Below are 6,075 nucleotides of genomic sequence, written 5' to 3' on the forward strand. Positions count from 1 at the left end.
ACCATTTTGGTCATATCTCCTAGACCGTAGATGCAACAATTGTAAAAAAAATATGGCCAGAATCTCTAGCTCATCAGCTACAACTTTGATGAAGACAGATTTTCTTGGATCGGAGTGGAAGTACTTTTAAAAAATTCAGCAAAATCATGTGTCTGGTTTCTTCCTTTACCAAGTCTTCCACTTGGGTCCCATTTGTTTGAATCATCATATGGCTCCAAAGCCATGATGATATGAGCCACTCATGACCCTTGAATCATGGGTGCATGGCTCCACAACCACATCATATCTTTTCTTTTCACATTTACATATTTTCCCTTCCCTTTACCACTAGGTTCTCCCTCTACCTTTCACCTCCGGTGAACTAGTCAAGAAAAAATCATTTTTTTTAAATTTTTCCAAGAGGTTGTTCTCACTCTTTCTTTTATTGTAAACCTCTAGAAGCAAGGAAAACCAACAAAATATGATAAACAAAAATTTGTGATAGGCTCGGATCAATGCATAGTGGCGAACCACAACAAAACTGACAATGCCTACACTTAAATGAAAGAGCAAAGAAAGAAGATCACAATGCAAGTTTCGGTTTTAAAAATTGATTACCCAATCATTAAAAAAGTCGATTACAAGTTGGAGCAGCTTCGTAGCTTGAGCATACGTTTTCAGAGCTCCCTCCTCTCTAAACATAAGCCTTTTTTCACTTTAAGGTTATTGACCTTTATACCTAGGGATTTCTAAATGGCCAATGGCCTGTTCACATGGACTTTTACAAATTTCATGACAGTATTACAACTTATGGAATTGACCTCCTACTCTAGAATTAGGGTTTACATAGAATATCACTACACTAGCTCGGAAAACTAGTAGAGTACAAATGCAGTGTCCGGATATGTGTCCGGCCAGATGGGCACCCGTTTGATCAATCCTCAAACAGAGGGGATTGCTTAAGAGCAAAGAGAGGGAGACTGTATTAGGGGATGATTCTGAAAGGGGTGCCATACAAAGAGTGGGATATAGAGGGCTTGTGCCCAGAACTTTCTACTGCAAGCATCATGATTGTGCGCCCTCTAAATGAAACCAATTGAATCAATGTTGCTATAATCTCTATATTTTGTTTTTGATGCGAAAAGTTTTCTCCTCCCTTGCTCTCATATCCATCTTCTTGTCACTATATACGTTAGTATTATAAGTTGGAGGGTACCAAAGCTTTTGGATATAAGGTGTGTGCAAGTCTGCCAGCTTCAAGGAATTTAAACTCATGGCGACACACAATCTCATGTTCTCTCCAGACTCAAGTGCCCTCACTTACAGCCAGGTGATGCCAACAAGAGCCTTAGAGTGATAGGAATGGTTGAGCTATACAATTTATTTGATTTTTTTACGATGTGGGCGAGCTATCGAGAGACAGTATTTTGTTCTACCCCTTTCTCCTGTCATCGTTTTGGTGCCCACCACTGAGGGTGGAACTCTAGAGCTTCAGTTCACAATGATCTTATGCTACAAGTGACCCAATATGGATATGCCTACAAGAAGGTTCTTCACAGGTGCCCAACATGAAGATATTGTGGCATGGTTTTTCCTTGTGGAGTACAAGTTTTCTCATTTGGAGCTTTATAATGACGAAGAGTCTCAAGCTGATTATGCATGGCAAGGGCTTCTCTGTGATGCATGCTACCTTTATTCCATGTTGTCCAAGGATGAACAATGGAGTTTGCAAAGCATGAGAATGGCTCTTTTTCTAGCTTTTTTTAATCCTCCAAAGTTGTTTTGTAGCATTGAGAATGGTTCGCTAGTCATCAAGTCATGGATAGAACTTCAAGCACTGTACTGGTAGAGCTTGGAGACCTCGGTATCTTAGTTATGCTTGCCCTATGATGGGTTTGGTTTTGATATGCATAGTGGAATGTTTACAATTGATGATGAGGGTTATGAGAGCGACAAAGAAACATATTTATGTAGTGATGGTGGGGAGAGCTTTGATGACGAGTTAAGGTCTTTTATCCTTGCCGAGCTTAATGTGACAAGGAGACAATTTGTCAAATTTTGAAAGACTTGGAAGTTAAAGCCGAGTTTGAAGAGAGTGATAGTGAGATAGAGAGTACTTGTGAGCTATCATCAGGTGAAAATGACATGGAGGTTATTCATGATCAGGATGAAAATGGTTTAACTGTCTCAAATAATATGTATACTGTTGTGTATGAGGATGCTTTGGATCTTAGCTCACAGCTAGAGGGAGGGCAAGGTCATGTCTCCTATGATAAGTATGTGCAACCGGTGGCAGGGAAGAGTGAGAATGCTTCAGTTAAAGAGGTTATGAGTTTTTGTGATGAAGAGAATGTATGTGAAGAAGTGGTACAGGTTGAGGGTTTGTTTAATGGTGCAATTGATGATATTGGTATTTTTGTTAGCCTCATGCCCGAAGCAGGTGATGGTTCTCTCCTTACTCTGGTACTGGCATGCCAGAAAATGTAACATGTGAGAAAATTATGGGTGCTTCAAATAAGCATGATGCATTTGCGGATGCCTCCAATGTGTTTAAGGGCTTTGTATGCCTCTTTGCAGGGATGTATGCTTTTCAATCCCTTTTGAGGGCTACTTTTGTTACTCATAACGATGTTACAAATGTTTCCAAGGCTTTCGAGTGCCATATGTCCTATGTTGGCCCGAATACAGCTTTTTGTGCAAGGGATAACAAAGAAAGAAATCTTATGATGCACATGCAGTTCTATGCCAAAGTAATTGATGGTCTTTTTGATGCAAGGTTGATATATGGCATCTCTATAGGTTCTCCTTGGGAGCTAGGTGGAATTTTGATCAAGCTTTTGATGTATGGTGTGCCAAGTATTTTTGTGGGGGATCGAGGTGAAATGAGCATCTACTGGTATTGCCGCTAAAAGCATGAATGCTCTAGCAGGCTAGGGGGGTTGGAAAACTATGTCAAGTGTTTTTTGGTTCCAAGTCTACCAGCCCATGTATATATGGTGTATTGCTTTTTTTTTTTTGAGTGTACAATGGTTTCTTATAGAGTGCTGGGTAATGCCAATTTTTAATGTGTGCTCTTGGCTATGTTCCAATCCTAGTATCTCGTGAATATTGATGATCAAATGAACTGGCTTCATACGAGTTTTTCCTATGTGCACAGCTTGCAAGGATAGCCAATTATGATGACGTTTTTTCTGGTATAACGTATGACTTTGGGTATATTTGGTTTTGGCTTATCCCATCGGTGAGTTCCACCAATGATGGTGCACCTATAAATTGAAGTTATGGTGATTCCATGAGGTTGCACTTGCCATGGCAAGGGTCGGATGCTCTATAGTGAGGAAGAGGAAAAGGCTTTGAAGCTCAAGACCTTGAAAGGGGAAGGCTAGTGGGAACCCACCCTTGACCGAAATTTTTAAGGCAATTAAGGACTACAAACTCAAAGGCCCACTTCAATAATTGAAGGCATGGGGATGCACATGGTGCCACCACGGAGAGAGTGCAAGGGGGGAAGGTGAAGCGGGGCATGTGGGAGAACTGGGAGACAAGGAAGACACATAATACCAAAGAACATGGCTACAGGATTCAAGAGGTGGTGCACCAAGGTGGCTGCAGATTGTCTACATAGGAAGGAGGCATGCCATTTAGAAAACAAGAGAGGGCAACATGGAGGTTGCTATACAGCGGGCCGGGGCCGCTCAAAGAAGAGAGGGAGGAGCAGTTTTTGAGAGGGAGCTAGAGGCCATACTTAGAAAGCAGAAAGGGGGGATCTCCCAACTTGTAGGTGGGGACGTCAAGAAGAGGTCGGGGGCCTCATAGTGCTGCAAGAGTGGGAGGACATGGAGCGAAGAAAAGAGATAGAGTCGAAAGGAAGGGATAGTCACCCAAGGCTTGGCAAGAGGCTATGCTACCAAGGAGGTGTGTAGAAGGGGGGGGGGGGGGGGGGGGGACTTGCAAGGGAAGAACATGGAAGCCTGGAGAAGGGTGCTTCTAAGAGCCAACACATGAGTAGGACAAGAGTTGTAAGCTACATGGAGGGCGTGCTACTATTTAGGAGTTCTGTAGGTGCTGCAAAATATTGTTATCACCAGGGCATGCTTCACAATCCAGTGCTTTTGCATGCTTCACAATCCAATGATGCAAAAGTGTATTTCACAGTACTAGGATGCAAAGCAAGAGCGACAAAGGGCACGAATCGAGTGGAGATGGGGAAGACGACCACCGATGCATTATCCGGTGGGTCTTGAGAGCTTTCCAACATTCATGAGCTTAAGATGGTTGCACAACCAATTGAAAAGCGCACAACAATGCGGAAAACAAGTGACTGAGGAGGAGTGAGAGTACTCTCGGGGTTGCGCGACCAAGGTAAGTTTGCAATGTACGACTCATTGCTTTCTAGATGTTTGGACGGACACTCATAATCTTTGTTGGTTGTAGTATATGTCATACATGACAGCATGGTGTAAAGGTAGACATTTAAGGGTGGAACGGATCGACAAAAATCATTTTACACAAGATTGTGGAATCATGGCAAAATTCAATCAATCTAGTCGATGACGATCCTCTGATACAGATTCTGTGGTGGGGGAACTCACTTACTTCTTTATGCCACAAGAGATTTTGAGGATCGATTATAGAGGGATTTTTTGTGGATTTTTTTGACATGCGATGGTTCAAGATAAACATGGAGGGTCAAATGCTATGGTGCGCAGAGGAGAGTCAGGTTTCTTTGAGGTGGACTCAACCAAAAAATGGACCAACCTTTGAGACACTTTTGTACTACCCGAGCATTGTGAACAAGTAAGTCTGTAAATATTTAACATCCAAATTTAGAGGAGTGGTGATCTGGAAGCACTTATGTAAGTTATGTGGCTCTTCCAAGTGATATTTCATCCTAAAAACTCTGCACGATACTGGTGGTATCTCATAGAGGTAGCCCCTCGTAGTGCACGGACATATGAGGGCTAGAATGTGCCAATCACAACGGCATCAGTGGAGGAGATTGGAGAGGATGCTGATTCAAAATCCACTGAAGTGGGGCCACACGAGCCTGGCACTGCTACTCTCTATGGGATGCATACGGAGAACCTACAAAATGAAACAAAGGACATCTTCCTAGACGGAGAGCTCTATATAGAAATATGGAGTTATGCTGAGTTATGCGAGGATGAGAGAGAGACCTCTTAAAGCCATAAACATTGTATCTGAGCAATTTTTCACCTTTTTATGAAATATATTGTATTCACGTGGAGTTTTGGCTATTCTTGTCTCTATGCTATACTTTTGAAATTTAAATTTTGATTAATCCATGGCCCAAACTCCACTAGAGATACTTGTTGTACGTACATTGAGACACCACTCTAGAGCCCTACCGAGACACCCAGGTTCACGTGTCATAGGCGAGAGGGCTTGCCATACTTGGTCGACATCAGTGGTAGCATCATCTTGGATGACAATGACAAGAAGGTGAGCTCGCACATGCACATCCTTTGCTCTCAGGTGTTTCGACACTACATACTAAACATTTGGAGTGGAGTGACAAATGAATAAAGATAGAGTCATCAGCATGATGCATGATGAGTTTTCCATGTCAAATCGTGATGAGCGCTTCAATGAAGACCTGATGAAGGTGTGAATGTGCGAATAATACAAGCACAAGCATTCTGAAGTGCAAAAAGCAATAAAGAAATAAATCATGGGTGGAACATGCCAAATTCGCTGGTCAAAGAAGATTGGAAGAAGGCAAAGCAAGGAGCATGTGAGAATCCGGAAAAGTGTAAGCAAAAAAAGGAGGCATCCAAAGCACAAGTAGAGGCAGGGAGCTCGCACCACTTGGGGAGCAATTGATGGGAATCACTTGAGGCCGACTTTGTAAGTGTTTTTGCATTGCCCTTCAGGTTTGATAGTTATGGGTAATTGTACTTTTAAATTCTAACATAACGTATTCTTTGTATGTTTTGAACAGTGGTCGATGATAGGACGTAACCCCACACCATACGAGCACGAGTATGCGGGAAGAAATGGCTTGAACACCCTTATAAACATTCTCAATTCTCGCTTCGGCATGGTTAGTATTGAACTTTACTCTCTTACATTTGT

The 6,075-nt window shown here is 42.3% G+C and overlaps 1 pseudogene; it reads left to right on the plus strand.

Moving 5' to 3' along the window:
* The first annotated feature begins 1,507 nt into the window (after nucleotides 1-1,507).
* On the plus strand, nucleotides 1,508-2,888 carry LOC147457063 (uncharacterized; annotated as a pseudogene).
* Nucleotides 2,889-6,075: the final 3,187 nt, after the last annotated feature.

The sequence above is a fragment of the Adiantum capillus-veneris genome, chromosome 5 (assembly GCF_014529385.1).
Source record: "Adiantum capillus-veneris isolate H3 chromosome 5, ASM1452938v2, whole genome shotgun sequence".
Taxonomy (NCBI): Eukaryota; Viridiplantae; Streptophyta; class Polypodiopsida; order Polypodiales; family Pteridaceae; genus Adiantum; species Adiantum capillus-veneris.